Source organism: Ambystoma mexicanum, chromosome 7q (assembly GCF_040938575.1).
Source record: "Ambystoma mexicanum isolate Mex_15411 chromosome 7q, UKY_AmexF1_1, whole genome shotgun sequence".
Lineage (NCBI taxonomy): Eukaryota > Metazoa > Chordata > Amphibia > Caudata > Ambystomatidae > Ambystoma > Ambystoma mexicanum.
The window spans coordinates 1019381449-1019407276 of record NC_090941.1 but is presented as its reverse complement, the minus strand read 5'-3'; positions in this window follow the sequence as shown (position 1 = coordinate 1019407276).

Genomic DNA, 25828 nt, shown 5'->3' with positions numbered 1-25828 from the left:
AGGAAGCAAGTGCCTGCTGAGGGATATATCTAAAACACTAGCACAGATCAGATGCAGAGGAAGAAAGGAAGAAAATGCCTGCTGAGGGCTATATCTAAAACACTAGCACAGATCAGATGCTGAGGGATATATCTAAAACACTAACACAGATCAGATGCAGAGGAAGAAGGGAAGCAAGTGCCTGCTGAGGGCTATATCTAAAACACTAACACAGATCAGATGCAGAGGAAGAAAGGAAGCAAGTGCCTGCTGAGGGATATATCTAAAACACTAACAAAGATCAGATTCAGAGGAAGAAAGGAAGCAAGTGCCTGCTGAGGGATATATCTAAAACACTAACACAGATCAGATGCAGAGGAAGAAGGGAAGCAAGTGCCTGCTGAGGGATATATCTAAAACACTAACACAGATCAGATGCAGAGGAAGAAGGGAAGCAAGTGCCTGCTGAGGGCTATATCTAAAACACTAGCACAGATCAGATGCAGAGGAAGAAAGGAAGCAAGTGCCTGCTGAGGGCTATATCTAAAACACTAACACAGATCAGATGCAGAGGAAGAAAGGAAGAAAATGCCTGCTGAGTGCTATATCTCAGACACTTGCACGGATCAGATGCAGAGGAAGAAAGGAAGAAAATGCCTGCTGAGGGCTATATCTCAGACACTTGCACGGATCAGAAGTAGAGTAAGATAGGATATCTCAGACACTTGCACGGATCAGAAGTAGAGTAAGATAGGAAGCAAATGCCCGCTGAGGGATATATCTCAAATGCATGCTGAGGGATATATCTAAAACACTAACACAGATCAGATGCAGAGGAAGAAAGGAAGCAAGTGCCTGCTGAGGGCTATATCTAAAACACTAACACAGATCAGATGCAGAGGAAGAAATGAAGCAAGTGCCTGCTGAGGGATATATCTAAAACACTAACACAGATCAGATGCAGAGGAAGAAGGGAAGCAAGTGCCTGCTGAGGGATATATCTAAAACACTAACACAGATCAGATGCAGAGGAAGAAAGGAAGCAAGTGCCTGCTGAGGGCTATATCTAAAACACTAACACAGATCAGATGCAGAGGAATAAATGAAGCAAGTGCCTGCTGAGGGATATATCTAAAACACTAACACAGATCAGATGCAGAGGAAGAAGGGAAGCAAGTGCCTGCTGAGGGATATATCTAAAACACTAACACAGATCAGATGCAGAGGAAGAAAGGAAGCAAGTGCCTGCTGAGGGATATATCTAAAACACTAGCACAGATCAGATGCAGAGGAAGAAAGGAAGAAAATGCCTGCTGAGGGCTATATCTAAAACACTAGCACAGATCAGATGCTGAGGGCTATATCTAAAACACTAACAGATCAGATGCAGAGGAAGAAAGGAAGCAAGTGCCTGCTGAGGGCTATATCTAAAACACTAACACAGATCAGATGCAGAGGAAGAAAGGAAGCAAGTGCCTGCTGAGGGATATATCTAAAACACTAACACAGATCAGATGCAGAGGAAGAAAGGAAGCAAGTGCCTGCTGAGGGATATATCTAAAACACTAACACAGATCAGATGCAGAGGAAGAAGGGAAGCAAGTGCCTGCTGAGGGATATATCTAAAACACTAACACAGATCAGATGCAGAGGAAGAAAGGAAGAAAATGCCTGCTGAGGGCTATATCTCAGACACTTGCACGGATCAGATGCAGAAGAAGAAAGGAAGAAAATGCCTGCTGAGGGCTATATCTCAGACACTTGCACGGATCAGAAGTAGAGTAAGATAGGATATCTCAGACACTTGCACGGATCAGAAGTAGAGTAAGATAGGAAGCAAATGCCTGCTGAGGGATATATCTCAAATGCCTGCTGAGGGATATATCTAAAACACTAACACAGATCAGATCCAGAGGAAGAAAGGAAGCAAATGCCTGCTGAGGGCTATATCTCAGACACTTGCACGGATCAGAAGTAGAGTAAGAAAGGAAGCAAGTGCCTGCTGAGGGCTATATCTCAGACACTTGCACGGATCAGAAGTAGAGTAAGAAAGGAAGCAAATGCTTGCTGAGGGCTATATCTCAGACCAGAATGGTCCACATATATGGGTAGGATAGTCCACTTGAGCCAAGTCACACATTTCATTACACCGCCTAGGAGGAATCGCTATATGTTAACCTTCAGTTCTGAGTTTCTGAGATATAGCCCTCAGCAAAATTACCGATACAAAAATGACTGAATGCGTGATTTGGCTGGATTTTGGCCGTTTGAAAATTCCAAACGGCCGAAAAGTTCGACCAGATCACGCATTCAGTGCTGGGACTGCGGGGGGTTGCCACGCGCCCTTGCTTGCTATATTGTGAGCACGGGTTGCGGGGGTGGCCCATGCATCCGTCCCAGAAAAAAAATAAAGGAAAAGACCCTGCGGCGCTGGTTCCCAATCACGGAAGTGAAAGGGAACAGGCATCGCAGGGACACAGCGAGTCGTAAGCACCGTAAGTAGGGGGCTGGAGGTGTGTTGGGTGGGTAGTTAGGCGTGTGGGCCAAGTCAGAAATGTTCAGGGGAGGAAAGACCGAAGGTTATTATGGAAAAATAATCTTCAGTCTTTTCTCCCTCGAATGTTGCTACCCCGATCCATTGTGGGCATGCAAATTAGCCCAAATGCAAGCCCTTTTCTCCAGGAGATTGTCTTTGTCTAAGATTTCAGTGCTACTTTATACATGGCTTAACCAATCCAAGACAGGCGTTTTGCAAGGCTGTCAGTACAACTGCACACCTGCTTTGATCAGGGGTGTTGCTAGGTCTGGAAAAGACCCGGGGCTACGCTAATGTCGGAACTGTTGGGACTGGGGGCTAGCTAGCCTTTTGCTTGTAGCTCCTGAGATTCTATCTGGGGCTCCAACCAAAAGACCAGGGGCTATAGCCCCCTTACCCCCCCCCAGCAACGCCGCTGGTTTTCAGTCTTAGTAGTTCCTATGTCTTTGACGGCGGTGCGTCGGATATGTGACTTTAGCGAGCATACCGTAAAACAACAGTAGTTCAGCATTTCAGGCTGCAGAGGGCAACTGAAGATCTCCCCGGAGCTTGTGAAACTGTGCATTGCACATGACTTTGTGTGGCCGTAACAGGGATAAGGTGACAGTACCTGGGTATATATGATGCGTCACTTACACGAAAGCTCACTTGTATGAAAGACTTTATTTAGGATACTGTATGATGATTATACCAGGCAGGTAGGACCACTGTTATACCAGGCTGCATTGCATATGAAGGCAGTGCCCCTAGGAGGGCTCTGCTGGGTGTCACCCTGGCAATTCATGGCTGGATCCCTGGCATGTTGATGCAGCACCCCCCTAAGCAATACATTTTTAGAAAATTAAATAGCTGTCTGCAACATTTTGTGACATATTTGATAGATTTTAGTTGTTTTTTGACATGAGTGATGTCACGCATAGCAAAGTCATTTGTGTCAACGGTCAAGCGACATCACTTCCTGTGATATCTTCTGGGTGAGAAGGTCCTGTTGTATCTGTTCCTGTGATGTCATCAGGCACATGTAATTTCCGTTACCCTTGCCAGTTTGGTGAATTGACGTCCCTGACATCTCTTTCACAAGGGGGACTCCCCCAGGGGACAGGTCAGCACCTCTCGCCTAGGAGAGATTCCAGACCTAATCTCCCGGACTTCTTCCGGGTCAAATCTATTCAATCAGAGCTGCCAAGGAAGAAACCAGGTGACGCACAGACATCGCATCTAACTTGAACTTTTCAATTCCTCATTCCTGTTCACGAGGCGTGCAAGCACGGTGAAAGCTATTTATGACGTGGCAAGTTCCATAAGGGGCACTAGCAAATGTATAATCGGATCAAGTCCAGAGTTAAGCGCTGGCAATCGAATTGTACTGAATAGCTCTATAAAAACGCAAACCTCTGAAAAACCGCCTTTCTGAGCTCTTTCAAGGTCTGCCAAAAACAATGGCACACAAACACTTTCATTTAAATTCATGTACGCAGCAAGAGCACCTGAACTACCTCATTTAAATGTCAATGCTTGAACCCAAGCAACCTTGGCAAATTATTATCTAACATTGCAACAGCGTCTCCTGAAAGCTCTGCAGCTCGTTTCCCTTGTATTGGGAACCCTTTATCTGCACACAGATGAGCCTGCATTATGCCATACATAGGGCGCCACTGCAAACCGGCCTTGACGCCGGTCACGAGCCAATCAAATGCCAGTGAACAGTTTGTTCTTTCGATTCTTCCATGGTAAGTAAGTCACAGTGACCCATAGAGAGTACTGGTCAGAAAGCCCCAAGGAAGACCGACCGACATTCTGAGACGCATAATTAGGGTGACTAGATTTTCAAGAAGAAAAACCTGGACGTCCAACAACATAAAGGAAGGACTTCACCGCTCATAGTCCCCCCTCTTGACCCCCCCATCCAACCTTATTTTCAACAATTATCCTACTTATAAAACGTGCTGTTTTGAATCAGGATGTATGCATGTTATTAAAACAGGAGTTATATCCCTGATTGATATGCCAGGCCTTACTGTTTACCCGTTTCTCAACAGGTTTCTGTGGCACAACCAGGTAATGCATGTGGATGGTACCTGAAAGGTTGGGGGTTGGAGCCCAACCTACCATGGCAACATTATGAGCGTGTTATGCAGAGACGTTGCTAGGCGGGGCTGAGAGGGCTGTAGCCCCGGGTCTTGTGGTTGTAGCCCCGGTAGAAGCTCAGCGGCTACAACCAAAATGCTAGCTAGCCCCGAGTCCTGACAGTCCCGTCACTAGCGTAGCCCCAGATCTTTTCCAGACCTAGCAACACCCCTGGTGGTATGATGTATATTGACTTCATAATTGTTGGCGATTATGGTTAAGTTGTCGCACTCCCTTTTCCCCAAAACCGGGACAGGGTTTTTAAATTTAAAAAACTGTCGGGACAGGGGGCCCAAACCCCTGTAAAAACGGGGCGTCTGGTCGCCCTATGCATAATGGAAGCTAGACCTTTCCTACCCTCTGTCCGCCCAGAGCAAAACAGCAGCAAGATCCATGGCACATTGAGAACAGCCACATTGAGTAAGCGGAGTCCGGCCTGCAGCCACAGCCACAAAAGGGCCACATGAACCTCCACGAGCATCAGGACTTTTTCAGCCTATAAAAATAGGGTCCCTCAGTGGCCTTGCAGTTCAGAATACAACTTCCCATCTGCTGGTGGACAGCAGTGCAGTCTTAACAATGACCCCACCACCCATCTCTAAATGATGGCATATACCTCTCTCCGCAAACCAGACCACTGCTGAAAAGGACTGGGAATGCTGCTTTTGGTGAAGCTTAGAATGTACCTGAAGCTGGTGAAAATAGAAAGAATTTGGTGGGGGATCCCACAAGGGCCGGGGTGGTGGCGTAGTTTGGGGGATGGGAGGGGCAGTGCCCTAGGAGGCATGGAGGAGGCGGAGCTAGCAGTTGACCTCTGATCAAAGGAAATGTCCAAAATAATAGTTTAAAGCAGCGCTATTTCTTTCATGCTGCTTATTTTGCGAACTATATATCAATTCCACTTTAAACCACTTCCATGCCACTGGTGATGAGTTACTTCACTGTGCGGATAATAGTTGTGACCAGTGTTGCTGAGCAAATATTATTTAAAATACACAATTTGCATCCATTTTATTAAAAAAAACTCCCCCTTGGGTACTATTGAAACAAGGTGATTTCTGTTCGTCATAAGCAACGTTTTCTTTTAGTTGAACCACAGCTGCTGCAGCTCCCCTCAGAAAGCAGTTGGGTGGTTGCATCGTGTGGGATAGTTTCAATGTTAATAGGGGTATTTATTTATTCATGCAAAGTTGTTCGGATACCTGTATATTTATTTATGTATGCAATGTTTGTCGGATACAAGTATCCAACAAACATTGCATAAATATATAAATAATCCGAGTCCATGTATACGGCAAACATTGCATAAATAAACCGGGACGTGGCTGAGGACTCTAACTTCCTCTGGTGACCCCTTGCACAGGGTCACCAGAGGAAGTTACAGTTTTCGTGTTCTGCAGCTGTGACCTGTATCAAAGTCCTGCTGTGTACATGTAGGGGGGCAGAGCCAGCAGAGCGATGATGGCGGAAATGAGCTTCTCTGACCCCTACTCAGTGCCGTCGCAGGTGGGTTTAAAAAAAAAATGTCTTCAAAGTAACCCAGCACAGAGCATGGGTTTGGGGTTTGTGCAGCTGACTCTGGCTGGATCCCGAGATCTGGCTACACATCTGGTGCTGGATCTCAGATCCGTCGAGAGCCGTCCCAATGACCAGCACTGCGTACCTACCCACCTGTGTTCCTGTTTCCACCATCCCTATCCCACTTCCCTCGCCCCTTTCACTTTTGGCAATCAACTGGTGGCAAAAATATGCATAGGGGGTAGGCAGATTGCATGGCAAGGACCAACACAAATTGAATCTGCTCCTGTTACCTGGACCAAAGAAAGCTTTGCAAATAATGGTCCAAAATGGTATATTTCTTTTTTTAATTTTTTTTTATTGATATGGCTGAAGTCAATCAACCTTTCAAAAATACATACAAAACTTGTCATAATACATAACACATTTCTTTAAAATAGATTAATATATCATAATAGAAAATTCATTTGTCAATAGCAATTAACCTCATCCCAATGCTCTTGATATCATAGCTACAGTACAACAAAATTAACAAAAAGATACAAAGTCAAATACATGTGTTGTGATTCAATAATAAGTACAATATCATAATCGATTAGGTTATTGCCAGACTTTGGCATTATAGTTCTTGCATTCTGCCATTGACAGTTACGATGTTAATTTCACATTTTCTTCAAGTTTTAGGTTGAGTAAAACATTAACAGCTGCAATTTGAATTGACATGTTGTTCCACCCCAACAAGACCGCCCAACATTTAGATTGAGATATATTCCCCAAGTATTCACAATGTCTTGTGAAAGCAATTTCTCTTTGGGATCTTAACATTGGACACTCTATGATCAAATGAGTGAGAGTTTCAGGAATAGTGTCATCATTGCAAAAGCGACATACATTTTTATCTACACTCACAATCTTACGCCTTGCTTTTATATCGGCTGTGACCCACAAATTAAAGCGGAGTCGAAGTTTGTAGGTGAAGGACACTGTATCAAATAAGGGTGCAAAATGCCCGCCTTTTTCGGTGGAAATCACATCATCACGAAAAGTCAAACAATGGTCGCAAGTGGTGATCCAATCATTTTGTTGCATCTTTAATTTAGCTTTGTCTCGATTCGACAACAACAGATCAATAGTTATGTCAGCCTTGACTAGGATGTGATAGACTTTGTCTAGCTAATTGTTTACAAACACGTGTTTGGCTGTAAACAAGTACTGTGCAAGACTTTTTAACAAGACATCTTGCTTTGAAGACAACAGACATTTTCTGAATAAGGATCACAGACGCCAGCTGTAATGCGCCTGGAGTGATAGCAACCCAAGCCCATATCTCATCCATGCGATCGGTATGCATTGGGGCAAGTGTAGCACTGAGCGCCAGAATTTGGCTTCCCACTGATTGAATTTGAAGGGGGACTCAGTCGGCATAGATTCTAACCCATATAGTAGTATTGGAACCATTTTTGTGGTCCAGAAATGCCATGCAGGCAGAATAGAAAATGTACCATATTTGAGCATGATGATGCGGGCTTGAGATATGGCTGAGGTTAGTTTTTTCTCCACTCGCTCCAACTGGCTCTGTGCTCTCAACTTTCCTTCAAAGACCATTCCCAAGTAACAGTCATTCGGTACTACCCCAATCGGTGTAGAGCCAATGACCAAACGCTAAAAGCCCCTTGCGTCTAGGTGAATATTGTACAATTTGAGTTTTAGTTGTATTAATTGATAATTCATTTATATGTACATATTCTTGGAACGCATTAAGTAAACGTTGTAGCCCAACATGGGTCCTTGAAATTAGGACCAAGTCGTCAGCATACATGAGTGATTGGATCTTGTGGTTATTCTATTTAGGGGAGTCAGAGATGACCTTTTACAAAGAAACTTTGATATCATGCATGTAATAATTAAAGACCGCCGAGGATAGCGAGCATCCTTGCTTTAATCCTAGAAATGTGGGAATCTTTGCTGATAGTCCGTCCAAGGTGATTCGAATGTGGACAGATGTTGCAAAGTGTAAGGAGTGAATGATGTCATATAGGGTGGTGGGACAATTATCTCTTTTTAATTTGTTCATTAATAAAGATCGACTGAATCAAACACTGCATTTAAATCAATGGACGCAAAAATAGCCTGCTGCTTGAACTCCTGGCATTGTGCTTAAATGGCATTGAGGGTCAATAGGTTTATATTTGTTCCCATTCCAGCCATAAACCCAGTCTGATTAGAGTCACGATGGTTGCAAGTCTCTGTCCAGATGTTAAATTCATGAAGCACCAGCCTGGTAAAGATCTTCCCTGGTGCGTCCAAAAGTGCTATAGGACCGTAGTTTGTAGGGACAGTACAATCGCCTTTTTTAAATATGGGGACGATTATGGAAGTCTTCCATGACAGTGGTATGTTATGTGTAAATAATATGTCCTTGAAGATTCTTGATAGAATATGGGGCCATGTCTGTTGGTTTGTTTTAAATATCTGATTTGATAACCCATCTGGACCTTCTTCTCTTGAGGAGCTAATCTTCTGTGTGATTGTGTAGACAGTGTCATAGGAAGCTTCCAACTGCCAGGACGATGTTGAGACCGGTTCGTATGAGCAACCAGCATACTGAGGGTCAGCATATAATGTTGCGAAATGACTAACCCACGCTTGTTCAGGCACTCCATTTAATTGAGCGTCTGCTTGCTGATGACAAGTATGATTATTTAAAAGGAACCACATGTAATATTTGTAGATAGGAACCCTGTTAATATTTCTGTTATTGCTAATTTCTGTAATGTTTATGTCTGTATATATGCATTGTAACTTTGTACAAATTGAGCCCTGAGGCCCCTGGGCCTGTTGGTTTGCGCGTTATAAATAAACAAATACAAATACATTCCCGAAGAGTTTTCATTCTGCATTGCGAGAGCCATGGCTTCGCTGTCTTGCTGATATAGAATTGACTTCTGATCACGCAGCCAGTTTTTATATTTACATTTAGCAGATTGTAGTTCTTTCATTTGTCTGCTGACAATGAGGCTAAGATTTTTCTTTTGATCATCCAGAATTCAGCTCTTTTTGTCGGATGTTAGAATCAAAAGCATGTGGGTGTCTTACGATGTTACGCCGAGGGATCGTGACTGTTTGAGCAAAAGGGTGTAACAAATCAGTATACTGATTTTTATGTACTGTCTCCGAATTATTAACAATCAAGTGCTCAAACTGGTTCAATGTCCTCGGGTTCCATCTCAGTCGTGAGCGTGAATTGTTGACTCCCAGATTGCCATGATAATAGTCCTTGTTTTCTTTTGACATCGGGTACAGTTCAAGCTGGAGGATCAGCAGACTATGATCACTCTTTGAATGGTCTTTAATGGTTAGGGATTCAATCCTTTGAAACAATTTGTAATCGACATAAATGTATTCGATTATTCTGGTGGATAACCTGTGATGCCATGTGTAATGTGCTGGGACATCACTCAGGACTGAACCATTCACCATGTGGTAGTTACAATCATGCATAAGTGATATCCATTTACGCACTGCTTGGCTTTGGGGCTTATCCTTCAGACAGTCCAAATTTAGGTCTCCCAATATAATGGTGTGTGTTATCATGTTGTCTACTGAGATATAATTAAGCATGTCGAGAAGACCAGCAAAAAAGGTTTCATCAGACATGCCAGCAGCATTTCGGTATATGTTAATCACAGCAAAGACTTTCTCGCCATTAGTAATTTTAACTAATTGGATATGCGCTCCCACGGAGGCCCATGGTACAATTGAAAAACCTGCTATGATGTTTACAGCAATAAGAAGGCCTGATGACGGTCTGCCTCCAGTGGGCACCGCTGGAATGAGTGCCAATTCGTAGTTGTTCCATAATGGTGGCTTTGTGAGCCATGTCTCTTGTAGCGCTATGATGTGGTAGGGTTCGAGCATATATTTAAATGAAGTGGTTCGATGGCTGTAACCCCGAGAATTCTAGCTAGCAACACTCAGTTACCCAATGATCTCTGGTCTCACGTCGAGTACCTTGATATATCTTGGGTGTTATAATGGATGTTTTGGATTTTGATGGGGTATTCTTGGGATCCTCTGCTAGCAAGAATCCCATGTCAAACAAGAGCATTTTGTTACGCCATATTGAGTGCCATACCACACCTGAAGGAATCCAAAGTCTGACTATGGAAAGCGGGGAATCAGTTAAGAATTCAATCTGATCTATGTCTAGCGTGGAGATGTTGCAAAGATCGTCAATTTCACCAAATACGTTCAAGACACTTTATCGATTGAGGTCATACACTGGGTGGTTGCCCTCTCTACATTTTAGAATCAGTGTATATGAAACTTTGCACGTTGTGGATGCAAATGTCGTGAGGGCAACCAGTGTTCAGATTTACGAGGTGTCCATTTCATTGTAGCGGGGATAGCATCAGGTTTAGATGGCCAATCATTTCTTTGCCTCTGCGAGTTGTCAGGTTCGGCTGAAGAAAAGGTTTGCTGAGGACCAAGCAAAGTGCTTGGGTCTCTAGCCACGTTGGACTGCGAAGGTGGTTGGCCAACAGCTTGAGAGAATACCTTTGCAAAGTTGATGTTTAAATATTCATCCACTCTTCATCAGCCGTGATCTGGGGCACACCGTTGTCCTCTATCTGGAGCTGCTGTGGTGGAGGGAAAAGGATACTGATTTAGGCTGTATTAAGGGAGCCATTAAAGATTGTGATTGCACCTGTGAATCCGAAGACCCAGAACCTGGATGCATCTGACGATCCATGATCAAAATTGGTTTGCTAGAAGCAGATGAAATGGGGAATAAATTCGAATCCTGGGAAGGAATTTTCTGTGCATCACGAAGTGATTCGACCAATTGTGAAAGTGGAGAGAGAATCACAGTCGTCTCTGATTTTACACGACTGGTGGACGTTGGTAAAGTGGGCTGATTGATTGCTCCTGTTGTTTTGGATTGCACTGGGTCAGTTATAGCAGACGCAATAGTTTGCTGTGCTACAGGCAAAGTTGATGTTTTGCCAAGTGCTTTAAAAAAGGTATTTAAAGTGTTTTTGGGATTTTTCGTTCTAATCATGTTTTTTGTTTTTTGATCGGAATTACTGATTTTCTTTTGTTATTGTTAAGTTTGGGATTTTTAGATTTCAATTGTTGTAGATGGCTTTGGCCAACGGGTAATGCAGATGGCACCCTTGGCGTCTCCACAAGTCTAGGTGGCGCTACATCCTCCGAGATGTTCTTTGGTAGAGGGAGGTAGTTTTCTCTGCATGCAACACCACAGGGCCTATTATGCCCAAAATTGGGGGCAGAGGGCAGGGTACCAAGACAACAGGAGTTACCAATTTAGATGTTTGTGTCAGCATTGGTGCAGTAGAAGGGTTTTCAAGACATACTGCTGAGTGTTTAGAGACCATTACAACAGACTCGTCAGGACTTTCATCATTTTGGGATGCTTTGGACAACTGTTGCGTAGAGAGCCATTTTATTAAGTCCTCAAATTGGAAAGCTTGTCGAGTTACTTTGGAATCTAATGATTCAAAGAGTTTACACAGGCTGAAAATGGCTGCATTAATTGCTGTAAGCGCTGGTTGCAACATTAATAGCGTTTATGCAGAGTTATCAGTGGTTTAAGGTTTGTTGGGACGTGGAGTTGGCAGTGAAAAAGACTTGAGCATGGGGAGTTCATTCACAGAGGACGAGGTGGTGCTAGAAATACATTCAGCCCCCCTTATAGAATGATCTGATTCACGTATGCTCGCATGTATTGAGAGCGCAATTGAGTCTGATAATAATTGCGGAAATGCAATTGGGAAAATAGACACATTTGAGTTATGTACAGCTTGACAATTTTTAAGTAGATTCCATCATGGTTAGGTCCGGAATCGGTTGAGTATTAATCCGCCTCAACGGCGTACAATGGGATACATTGACTTCCCCAATAGTCAAAGGAGAAGGCGTAGGTGACTCGCGTGAAGAAATGGTAACTGGGGACGAAGGAGGGGCAGTACCTGATCTGCTGCTCTGGGAGAATGGGAATCGTGTTTGCTTATTGGCAGACCATGGGGTGACAGACGTAGCAGAAAAAAAGGTTTGAGGTAACAGGGCAGAATCTAAATGCCCTTGTAACAAAGGATTTGATTGGTTAACAAGTGACAACGGCACAATGGGAGGCATGCTCGTTGTTAGTTTGTAGGAAGTAAAAGTGCTCATCAAAACAGAAATAAATGACAGAACAAACATTGAACACAGTTTCAAAAGAAATTGGATAAAAAGCCAACTCAAGATTTGCAGCCCCCGCCATTTCGCCCACAGAAAATCATGACTGTGTATATCGGAAATGAGAGGGTCAATAGAAAAGGTGGATGCTCAGTAAATGAATATATGTGCCACATCACCCAAGAAGGGGCTAATAATGTGTGTTACCGCCACACTGGCAAAATGGCATTTAGTCCAACATGTTTAAATATTACGTACTAGTGTACAGGCCCGTGAACATGGGCCAGCATGCAGGTTTTCAGTAACACAGTAGGACTACTATAGATCCTAAGCCTACAGCTCCCTCTAGCTGTGACAACAGGCAAAGTTATGCAAATTGGACCACTGCATATCCTAAGGCAATAGCTCCATCTAGTGGAACATTCAGTGCATTCGGGCAGCCTCTAATGTGCATGATGGCATCGGACAAACCTACATCTGGCCTTTTGTTATGTAGTTGTTTGTTTTGTTTTGTTTTGTTTATTCATTTATAATGCGCACCAGACCCAAGGGTATCAGGGCGCAGCAGTACATAATATGCAAGGCTTAGGTTAACAGGTTACAGAATATGAATAAAAAGGTACAGGTGCATGGCAGGAGTAAGTCAATAAATACATATCAGAGAGAGTACATAAATAGAACTGGATACAGGTGTATATTCAAGAGAGGTGCAGCAATATGAATCACACATGCATGGGCCTACATATCAGTAGACATGAGCCAATTTATGTAGTTGTGTCTAAATTTAATGTAGGGTTGCTCTTCTCTGATCAGGTGTGGCAGGGAGTTCCAAAGTTGGGCCGCTTTGACCGAGAAACTGCAGCCACCGACCTTTGAGAGCTTGAATCTGGGGATGTTGAGGCAGCTGGTATTGATTAGTCTCATAGGTCTGGTGGACTTTCTCCTCTGGAATCTATCCGTAAAATAGCTAGGGGCTGCTTTGTTCAATGCTGTATGTGTAAGGGATGCCAATTTTAACTGAATTTTGTTGTGTGTAGCGAGCCAGTTATTCTGGCGTCTTATCATAGAAATATGTGATCTTTTAGCCACACCGAGTGCCGCTCTTAGGGCATTATTTTGGATGATTTGAATCCTTTGGATAATAGATTTGTTAGCACTGATGTATTAGGCGTTACAATAATCAAGCCTAGAGAGAATGAGGGCTCTGGCCAGGATGATGCAGTTATCATCAGAGAGAAAGGGTTTGCCGGTTCTGATGAGTTTACAGGTGTAGGCCCCCCGCTTCCTTTTCTCTATAATGGTCTGATATAGCACCCAGCTGCTCCCCTTTCTCTATTACGGTCTGATAAAGCACCTAGCCACTTCCCTTTCTCTATAACAGTCCGATAAAGCACCCAGCTGCTTCCCTTTCTCTATTACGGTCTGATAAAGCACCCACCCGCTTCCCTTTCTCTATAATGGTCTGATATAGCACCCAGCTGCTCCCCTTTCTCTATTACGGTCTGATAAAGCACCCAGCCACTTCCCTTTCTCTATTATGGTCTGATATAGCACCCAGCCCCTTCCTTTTCTCTATTACGGTCTGATATAGCACCCAGCCCCTTCCTTTTCTCTGTTATGGTCTGATATAGCACCCAGCCCCTTACCTTTCTCTATTACGGTCCGATAAAGCACCCAGCTGCTTCCCTTTCTCTATTACGGTCTGATAAAGCACCCAGCCGCTTCCTTTTCTCTATAATGGTCTGATATAGCACCCAGCTGCTCCCCTTTCTCTATTACGGTCTGATAAAGCGCCCAACCGCTTCCCTTTCTCTATTACGGTCTGACATAGCACCCAGCCGCTTCCTTTTCTCTATTACAGTGTGATATAGCAGCCAGCCGCTTCCTTTTCTCTATTACGGTCTGATAAAGCACCCAGCCACTTCCTTTCTCTATTACGGTCTGATAAAGCACCCAGCTGCTTCCATTTCTCTATTACGGTCTGATATAGCACCCAGCTGCTTCCCTTTCTCTATTAGGTGTGATATAGCACCCAGCCGCTTCCTTTTCTCTATTACGGTTTGATATAGCACCCAGCTGCTTCCTTTTCTCTATTACGGTCTGATAAAGCACCCAGCCGCTTACCTTTCTCTATTACGGTCTGATATAGAAGCCAGCCACTTCCCTTTCTCTATTACGGTCTGATATAGCAGCCAGCCACTTCCCTCTCTCTGTTACGGTCTGATATAGCAGCCAGCCACTTCCCTCTCTCTATTATGGTCTGATAAAGCACCCAGCCACTTAATTTTCTCTATTACGGTCTGAGAAAGCACCCAGCCGCTTCCCTTTCTCTATTACGGTCTGATAAAGCACCCAGCCGCTTCCCTTTCTCTATTACCATCTGATATAGCACCCACCCGCTTCCTTCTCTCTATTACTGTCTGATAAAGCACCCATCCACTTCCCTTTCTCTATTACGGTCTGAGATAGCTCCCAGCTGCTTCCTTTTCTCTATTACGGTCTGATAGAGCACCCAGCCCCTTCCTTTTCTCTATTACAGTGTGATATAGCACCCAGCCCCTTCCTTTTCTCTATTACGGTGTGATATAGCACCCAGACCCTTCCTTTTCTCTATTACGGTGTGATATAGCTCCAGCCCCTTCCTTTTCTCTATTACAGTCTGATATAGCACCCAGCCACTTCCCTTTCTCTATTACGGTCTGATAAAGCCCCCAGCTGCTTCCCTTTCTCTATTAAGGTGTGATAAAGCCCCCAGCTGCTTCCCTTTCTCTATTACGGTGTGATAAAGCACCCAGCTGCTACCCTCTCTCTATTACCGTCTGATAAAGCACCCAGCCGCTTCCCTTTCTCTATTACAGTCTGATATAGCAGCCAGCCACTTCCCTATCTCTATTACGGTCTGACATTGGAGCCAGCCACTTCCCTCTCTCTATTTCTCTTACGGTCTGATATAGCACCCAACCGCTTCCTTTTCTCTATAATGGTCTGATATAGCACCCAGCTGCTCCCCTTTCTCTATTATGGTCTGATAAAGCACCCAGCCGCTTCCTTTTCTCTATAATGGTCTGATATAGCACCCAGCTGCTCCCCTTTCTCTATTACGGTCTGATAAAGCACCCAGCCACTTCCCTTTCTCTATTATGGTCTGATATAGCACCCAGCCCCTTCCTTTTCCCTATTACGGTCTGATATAGCACCCAGCCCCTTCCTTTTCTCTGTTATGGTCTAATATAGCACCCAGCCCCTTCCTTTTCTCTATTACGGTCCGATAAAGCACCCAGCTGCTTCCCTTTCTCTATTAAGGTCTGTTAAAGCACCCAGCCGCTTCCTTTTCTCTATAATGGTCTGATATAGCACCCAGCTGCTCCCCTTTCTCTATTACGGTCTGATAAAGCACCCAGCCGCTTCCCTTTCTCTATTACGGTCTCATATAGCACCCAGCCCCTTCATTTTCTCTGTTATGGTCTGATATAGCACCCAGCCCCTTCCTTTTCTCTATTACGGTCCGATAAAGCCCCCAGCTGCTTCCCTTTCTCTATTACGGTGTGATAAAGCACCCAGCTGCTTCCCTCTCTCTATTACCATCTGATAAAGCACCCAGCCGCTTCCCTTTCTCTATTACAGTCTGACATTGGAGCCAACCACTTCCCTCTCTCTATTTCTCTTGCGGTCTGATATAGCACCCACCCGCTTCCTTTTCTCTATAATGGTCTGATATAGCACCCAGCTGCTCCCCTTTCTCTATTATTGTCTGATAAAGCACCCAGCCACTTCCCTTTCTCTATTATGGTCTGATATAGCACCCAGCCCCTTCCTTTTCCCTATTACTGTCTGATATAGCACCCAGCCCCTTCCTTTTCTCTGTTATGGTCTGATATAGCACCCAGCCCCTTCCTTTTCTCTATTACTGTCCGATAAAGCACCCAGCTGCTCCCATTTCTCTAAAGCACCCAGCTGCTCCCATTTCTCTATTACGGTCTGATAATGCACCCAGCCACTTCCCTTTCTCTATTACGGTCTCATATAGCACCCAGCCGCTTCCTTTTCTCTATTACAGTGTGATATAGCAGCCAGCCACTTCCTTTTCTCTATTACGTTCTGATAAAGCACCCAGCCACTTCCTTTCTCTATTATGGACTGGTAAAGCACCCAGCTGCTTCCCTTTCTCTATTACGGTCTGATATAGCACCCAGCTGCTTCCCTTTCTCTATTACGGTGTGATATAGCACCCAGCCGCTTCCTTTTCTCTATTACGGTTTGACATAGCACCCAGCTGCTTCCTTTTCTCTATTACGGTCTGATAAAGCACCCAGCCGCTTACCTTTCTCTATTACGGTCTGATATAGCACCCAGCCGCTTCCCTTTCCCTATTACGGTCTGATATAGAAGCCAGCCACTTCCCTTTCTCTATTACGGTCTGATATAGCAGCCAGCCACTTCCCTCTCTCTATTACGGTCTGATATAGCACCCAGCCACTTAATTTTCTCTATTACGGTCTGATAAAGCACCCAGCCGCTTCCCTTTCTCTATTACGGTCTGATAAAGCACCCAGCCGCTTCCCTTTCTCTATTACCATCTGATATAGCACCCATCCGCTTCCTTCTCTCTATTGCGGTCTGATAAAGTACCCAGCCACTTCCCTTTCTCTATTACGGTCTGAGATAGCTCCCAGCTGCTTCCTTTTCTCTATTACGGTGTGATATAGCACCCAGCCCCTTCCTTTTCTCTATTACGGTGTGAAATAGCACCCAGCCCCTTCCTTTTCTCTATTACGGTCTGATATAGCACCCAGCCCCTTCCTTTTCTCTATTACGGTCTGATATAGCACCCAGCCGCTTCCCTTTCTCTATTACCATCTGATATAGCACCCACCCGCTTCCTTCTCTCTATTACGGTCTGATAAAGCACCCAGCCACTTCCCTTTCTCTATTACGGTCTGAGATAGCTCCCAGCTGCTTCCTTTTCTCTATTACGGTGTGATATAGCACCCAGCCCCTTCCTTTTCTCTATTACGGTGTGATATAGCACCCAGCCCCTTCCTTTTCTCTATTACGGTCTGATATAGCACCCAGCCCCTTCCTTTTCTCTATTACGGTCTGATATAGCACCCAGCCCCTTCCTTTTCTCTATTACAATCTGATAGAGCGTCTGGATGCCTAAGGGTTATGTGCGTTTAATGAATGCAAAAAGAAAAAAAAAATATAGCACCCAGCGGCTTCTTTTTCTCTATTACTGTCTGATATGGCACCCAGCTGCTTCATTTTGCAAAGTCTCATGGATACAGTACCCATATCACTTTTTTCTCAGGATCACTTTGACAAGGCGTAATATGGCACCCAGCCTCTTTTTTGCTTAATTTGTGATAAGAGGTGAGGTATATAGCGCTCAGCTCACCACGTCCAGAAAGGGGTGCAGGGCCCTTTGGACTTCTTGTAAGAGATCGTGTCCCCTTCATACTTCCAGTAAGAGACTAAGCGCCTTTCCCATCACCAAAGGATAACCTGGCACTCCTGCTCTCAGAAAAGCATTTAGTGCCCTCCCCCCTCTCTTAGCGACGGATATAGGAGCTCATTACGAGTTTGGCGTTGCAGTAAAAATGTGCCGGTAACATAATTACAGCCTCTTTTACTGATCTGCCAAATTCTGACTTTGGAGGTAAAGTAGGAGAAACACCTTCAGCATTCTGGGCAAACTCAACTCTTCCTTTGGCTTCCACTATCACCTTTGGGTGCCAATGGCACCCATAGCATCTTTTCATTTCCCTCCTTCATGGCTGACATCTCCCGATACATCACCAGCTTCCGCGCAGTCCTCCGTCACTGGATAGCAGCACTGCGCTGCATGACGCTGAATGGAAATCATATTTCTCCCCCTCTAAAGATAGCCCCCTTCTCTCGCAACTCCTATCTCTTTCCCCCAGACATCCTCACTCCTTCACCCAACGTTTCTAACTTTCGGGCCCTCTTGGACAGCGAATTTACACTCCAACTGTGCTTCACAGCGTATAGGAACAGTGAAACTGAAAAATAAAAAGTATAGGAGCACCGCTCCTGACCGCTCCCGACCGCTCCAGCCCGCTCCCGCCCACTTCGACCTCTGCAGCTAATGCCATGACTACCAGGGACAACCTTCATGACATTAGGAAAATCTTCCCCCAACTTGCCCTCAACTTGGCCAAACACTGACCACTTCTGCTTAGTAGACCTGATTATTGCTCTGGCTCCTCCTCTGTCTCTCTTTACCCCATCCCTCCCGTCAACAAAGTGCTCTACATTGCGCCATGCGCCCCTTCACAATTTCCCACAATCCTCTGCAGCCTCTTTAATCGGTCACTGCGCCGATGGGTCTCAGTGCAAAGCCCCTTTCTTTTTATATCCCTTCAAATCTATTGATGGCCTTGACCAGCCTGCCCCAGCTGGCTGCATCTTCTTGTACCCTCCCTCTCAAACTCGTTGCTTGACCACACTCCATATTCCCTGCCCAGGCCTCTGCTCCATCAACTTTCTTGTTCCTCTACGATGGAATAGCCATCCCCAATCTTAAAGCCTCCCTTCTGTAGAACACTTCAAGAACAGACTCAAGTTCCACCTACTGGGCAGTGAAGTAGCTCCTCCAACCAACGTCAAACTGACCTCAGTTCCCACTTCCCTCCAAGACCCCACTGATGCGTTCCATTTGTAAATATGTCCGTTATATATTTTATCATATACCCCGGCATTAGGCCTGCATTGTTGGTGTTATCTATGTCTGTTTACCAGCCTCTGTCCCAGGTTCATGTTATTACACTGCCACCTAATCTACCCGTTACTCACACTCAATACTATAAACAAGCCCTGCCCAGGGATTACCTCTGCCTTCTGTATTATCACCTATGTACGTAATTTCTTTTTCAAAATGGCGTCCTAACATAACAGGGACGTAGACAGGATTGTACAACACGTGGGGCCTGAAGCTGATGTCGTTGGGCCTACTGCAGTGACATTCACAGCTTCAGACCTGCTGAGTGGGCATTTACAGATTGTGGCTGGGCCTTGCCTGCTCAGGCCCTACCCTGTCCATGCCTCGGCTAGCATTCAAGAAATATATACAAACTAGTGTAAAAGCCTGTGTACACGGGCCAAAGCCATCAATGAATAAACGTCTGTGTGGTACATTTTCATTACCATTTTATATTAACTCATGTACGGTCAACTAGCAGTTACCCGGTTCGCCTGTAACAGTACGAACCTCAGACTGCTCTATGCTCACGCTTTCTGTGTCCGTTTTCAGACAAGTAAGTTTGTCTGTAACAGCGCCACGATGCCCAAAGGCTGCCTTGTATGTTTTATAAATGTAAAAAATAAAATTTAAATAAATACCAATAGCCGACAGTAGCGCGTCAAAGGCAGCTTTCTGTTCGATGGTGCGTGCATCTTGATTGAAGTTGTGCTCTGATTTGGGCTACCAAGTCAGGAACGTGGTTGAATTGCATGTCATGTTTGATGGATTGGGGAGTCCAAAATCTTCACAGCCTTCACCATTTACTACGAGAACATCATGAATGTCCCGTAATGTGAATTGTTCACAACTTTTGCAATCATCCATGTGGCCTTCATGACGTAAACAATCTTCATAAAGAGCTTGTTTGTATTTTTCAAACAGTTGTGGGACATTAGGGTGGACAGCAGAGATGCACAAATAAGAACACGGTTCCCTCATTTGTTTAGGCATCTGTTCAGATGCTGATTCGTTAAGTGTAAGGTCCCAAATAGCGTTGTCGTGTAAAAGGGAATATTTTTGGGCAGCTTCTTTGAATGTGTGACATTCCTGTCCTTTTACAGTTTGTAGTTCCCTAAAGGATTAACTCCTTTTTCATGGGAGAGTAGAAACCTCAAACAAAATCTCTCAGAATCCGATCAAAGATCAACATAGTACATACGGCCAATTGTTGTCTGTTCCTCTTTGGCTTGGATTCCACTTATGGGTTTTGGAATTAAATACATAAGGGCCGATTCATGGAATTTTGCGCAGATATCATGCAAGGACCGCATGCCGAGATGGACACTGCCCGAACCTGCGCGCAGAAAGAAAAATGCACGCAATGCGTATTCATGGATTTGTTTGCACAAAGTAACCCTATTCGCAAGTCATGGCTGGAACGCCCCCGAAACGCCCACACGCAAAGCAGGAAACTGCCAGATCAGCTAGCTTTGTGCACTCCCACGGGCGCGAATACATGCACCCTTCAAACTGTGTGTGGGGTCCCCCATAAGGAGGCCTATGACTCGGGGAGCCTGCGCTGAGTCCCCCATAACTCTATCCAGCACCCCGACAGACAACATGCGTATGAAAATTCGTAACTCAGCAATAACTCAGAAAATGTGCATGCGAACCCATGTAAAACATTCCTGCACCCCACTACATAGCTTACGTGCACCCCTTTATTACATTGGAACCCCGATTGAGTACACGCACCCCAAAATCCGACATGCAATCCCACCTGCATGCTGAAAATCCTACGCGCAAGTGTACTTACGCCATCCTTTGGCTGGCGGGTCCTATGAAGAACTTGCCTGGGCATTTCCCAGCCGAGACATTGCGCGATCGATTCCATGAATACGTCTCTTGCTCTGCAATAGTGGGTGTGTCCGAGGGCCTGCCTGCAGGCCGTCCCTCGGAACACCCACTTCTTTGCAAGTTAGTCCCCTTTTCTGGTGTTCCGCCCCCTTCCTAGCCCTCTGCACAGGCCACACTCACCCTCTGCTCAGTGTCTCGCGCAAGGCCCTCAACGGCTCTCACAGGGTTGCCAGGCCAGTGCAAAATCCACACAAGTGCATTCGATTCCATGAATCGACAAACATAGTTGCGCACACAGATTGGGCGCAGATTGGGCACAATACATTACATAAATCGGACCCAGGATGTGGTGAAATGTCAGAGTATATCCTAAGGCAACAGCTCCCTCTAGCGGTGACAACACGTGAAACTATGCGAATTGCCATTGTCTCTATATATCCTATGGCAACAGCTCCCTCTAGGGGACAACAAGAGAAGCTATGATTGCATCAGACAAACATACAGGATAGATATGGACTTTTCTTATATTGTTAGATTAGATAGATATTGTTTAAATAAAGTTAATATAATTTTTAATACAAAAAGTAAAAGGCTGTTTGTAATAAGCCTGACTGTTAATTGGGGAGGGGTACCACTCTCCAGTTTTCTTTTCTTTTGAGTAAAGAGGAGGTAAAGTTGATGAATAAGTGGGTTGCAGCGGTGTGGATTCCCTAGTGCTTGACTGCTTCCTGTGGTCTCTCACCTCTTACCCACTGGGAGGGGGGAAGGTGGTGCATGGGGTATGTGCCCGCTAGGTGATGGAGGTCCAGGCATAGGGTTATCATGTGGCCTGACTGACTCTAGGGGAAGTCCTATTTGTGTCTTTCGATATTTTGTCATCTGACCTCGATTAACAGCAAAATTGGTCCTGTTGACATAAATGGGGAGTTGGGGGTTCCCTAGCTTATTACTATCCCTGAACCCCAGGTTCTGAATATTGAGAGTGGAAAGAGTGCTTTTAGATGGGGTGAGGACACTGACTCAATCACACATGCTAGCTTTCCCATTAGCCCTGGAAAATAGTCGTCACGCAATTTCAAGAATAATGTAAAGGAGCAGCCGAATGCCTCTACAGGAAGTCCCACCCCTATTTTGTCTATATGTTAGAAACCGGAAATTGCAACATGTGCAGCGCCAGTAATGGTCCCTATACCACAAAAAGCCTTTGAGATAAGGTACCCGTTGAGAAGACCCTACATGAAGTATCCTCGAAAGAATGGTGATCTCCTAACGGATGCGCCTGAATAAGTGTGAAGATTTGAAAAGAATAAGCTGTTGACATCACGAAAGATGAGAGTGATGCACTGGGAAGAATGACCAGAGAAGAGAATGCATAGGCAATTCAGAAACTGATGGCGAAGTGAAGAATCGAGAAGACCTTCATGTGCGGAATCAAGATTGCACGTGTGAAGAACACTGCAGAAAATACAAACCGTTTTACAATTGTACAGATGCCGTAACGCAAGTAGTCTAAGTGATCATAAGGCTGGCTATACGTAGAATATAGACTGCAGGCGGTGCCACCAATATGTACATATAGAATTCTGGACATTCAAGGTCTCAATTTTAATAAGCGAGTCTCCATGAAGGAAGACGGATTGAAAGCCATGCTTTTGTCACAGCAAAGAATAGGCTCGAATTCGAAGCAAGACCAAAGAGGCTTGTCTGTAAAGAACAGCATACATGAGAATCCGAGGCATCCCTTGTTAAGTTTCAAAGAAAGAACAGTGTGAGTGCCAAGTTTCTTAATTAAAGATGATTAAATAATATAATACAAATCGATTCACGGTCTCTGATCACGGGAGCTGAGGAGGGAAATAGATGAAGAGCATGGTGCACCAGGCTGAAGAAACCTAGACTGTGAACACATACCTGCTTCTTTGCGCTGTTGGAATAACGACTCAACCCAGTGAAGCACATCACCGCCAATACTCAACCTTTGGCTTGCCGCTGAGGAAGCACCTGACTCACTGCATCGTCGAGCCGACCTGAGTCATCGGAAGCATCGTCTTGACCCAACTTGAAATCCAACTCAACTTACTGGAAGCCATCAACTCTCCCATCTCAAATGCCAAGTCAACCAATCGGATGCATCGTTTGGACCCCACTTGACCCATCCTGAGCATTTACTCAATGCACAGAGAGACACCATCTTATAGCTTACTCGATGCTGACTCACCACGGGAGCAATGAGATTCGACTGTCTTGACATCATCTTGACTGGAGAAAGTCACTAATCAGCTATCAAGCACCCAAGACAAGTAATGTTGTGTGCAATGATGATGGGTGCGAGTATGAATGAACAAGTGCATGCTGCGTGTAACTGTTGGGTGAATGTGTGTGGGTGTGTGTTTGTGCTAGGCCATGGAGCTGATTTAAACAGGAGGGGTGTTGTTGCACATCCCCCCTCGCAACCGGCCAAAATCAGCTCCCTGTGCGGGGCACTGGGGCACGGGTCCTGGGGGCAGTCATGGTACTTTGTCACTGGGCATCTATGATAGATGCCTAGTAAACAACAACATGCCTGTCCCTTGGGCCCCCCAGCGACTCACATTGTGTGCAAGGAGCTGGGGGGCCAGCGGGCAGGCATGGGATCTTTTACCGGGCTCTATGATAAAGCAAGCATAAGTGTTATTATGCAGCTAGAGTGGCATTTTAATGAAGCCAGTATTGATTGATTGATTGATATGCTATTTATAATGCGCCTATACACAAGTGTTTGTAGGCACAACCAGGCAAGGGAGGGGAAACAAGGAAGGACAAGACAAATGATCTTAGTAGGCCTAGTATCATTTAGAATGTGCAAGTGCACAAACAGGAAGTACAGGGGAGAGGTTAATGGCAGAAGAGAACCCAGAGCAGGAGGGCCCTGAGTTAAGTGCAAGGAAGACTGGGACTCTAAGAGGAATCACATCACAGTAGTGCACGGGAGGCCAGGCAGCAGTGCAGGAAGGCCAGCAGGCAAGTGCAGGGTGACTGGACAGACTGGCCTGATGTTCTGTAGGACTCAGGGAACACCAAGCAGCCAGTCAGTGAAATGGTCTAGGAGGAAGGGAAGGTTAGCAGGGGAGAAGAAGAGAGAAAGAAGAGGAGAAAAGGAAGGTCTTGAAGAGCTTCCGGAACTTAAGGAGAGCTGGCTCAAGGCGGAGAGAGGCAGGGAGGCCATTCCAAAAAAAGGTACCTGCAGAGGAGAGAGATCTACCCCCAAATCTCTGCTTGGAGAAGCGACTCATCCGCAAAGAATTAGAAGTAGACGAGCAGAGGACTCTAGTAGGAAGGTACTTGGGAAGAGAGAGTTGGAAATAGCGAGGGCTCCAGCCCAAAAAAGCCTTGTGGATGATGCAGAGGGTCTTGAACTTGAGACAGTGGAGGGATTTCAGGTCCATTTTCTTGCCATTACATTACATTTTATATAGGGCATATTTGATAAAACAAGCATGATCAGTAGTACTTTGTGGCTAGACTGGAATTTGAATACAGCCAGTCTAGCCATTTCTTACTGTGGCATGGCATTTTGTTTTGGGCATCTTTGATAACGTAAGCATGATCAGTAGTACTTTGTGGCTAGACTGGAATTTGAATACAGCCAGTCTAGCCACTTCTTACTGTGGCATGATATTTGGTATTGGGCAGCTTTGAAAAAGCAAACATGAGAAGTGTTTTTATGCAGCTAGACTGGCATTTTGATGAAGCCAGTTTGGACATGTTATCATACTGTGGCATGGCATTTTTTAATGGTGGAACCATCTGGCGCATGTTCTTACGTGGGGATACTGCCATATATTTGCAGAATACGCATGGACATCTTTTCTTATAATATCATTGCTGCCATTATGTGCAATGCAAACATGAGTATGTTCTTTTATGGGAATACTGGCATACATTAGTGCGGCCAACAGGGAAATGTCAGCCAGTGTGGAAATGTTTTCATACTGGCATATTCTGTGGGCAAATGCATCATGAAAATATGTTGGGGAAATGCTCCTGTGCACTGTTGTTGAATAGCATCTATTGGATTATTTCATGAATTACACTACAAAACCAATTGCAAACTGTTTGTCTTTTTACCAACATTTTCAAAAAGGTTCTGCTTTAAAATGCACCATTTTAAATCATAATTTAAAGATGTTCTCGGCTCACCCCTGACCCCCCAACTCCTCTTGTTTGTTCAGGCTCCTTCGCTACGCTCTGTCACTCTGGCGTATTTGGGGGAAATATTTCACCCCTCCAATTAAAAGAATCACCAGCCTCCACTCGGATGTACAGCCATGAACTGAAAACTGAAAACAATTCTATGGGGGCAAAGTCTAATTCCTGCAATCATTGCTAAAGAACCAAGGGAGCAGTTGCCTTCTTTCCCCCTGTACTCGTCGCCTTTATGTGATATTTCAGCTGTGAAGCAGACTGTCCTTGACTATCATTTGAAACTGAGGTATGAGTGATATCACTTCTGTAAAACAGACTCTTTTTGACTGGTTAACATTTAAAGCTGAGCTGAAAGTGATGTCTCTTCTGTTGCATACCACCTCTAATTACACATTATACGACGCTGTGCTGGGAGTCATATCAGCTTGAGTTAAAATAATGCATTCTCTTGCTGAGTACATTTTTGGAACTGTTCAACACGAGTAAACTTTTTAGGATGTATTTTAACTTTATGCAAAACTTTTATTATCTTAAACATTCTTAAAGTCACACTTACTTTAAAAAGCTAGGTGCAATATAGATATACTTAAACCAGTTTGGCCTCGTGTTGACCCTTATTTGTTGTGCCACTGTGCAGGAGCAGATGTGTACGTCATTGATAGAACCTGTCCCCTCACCTCCGACATACTGGATGAAGGACAAGAAGACACTGTGCATGACACCAG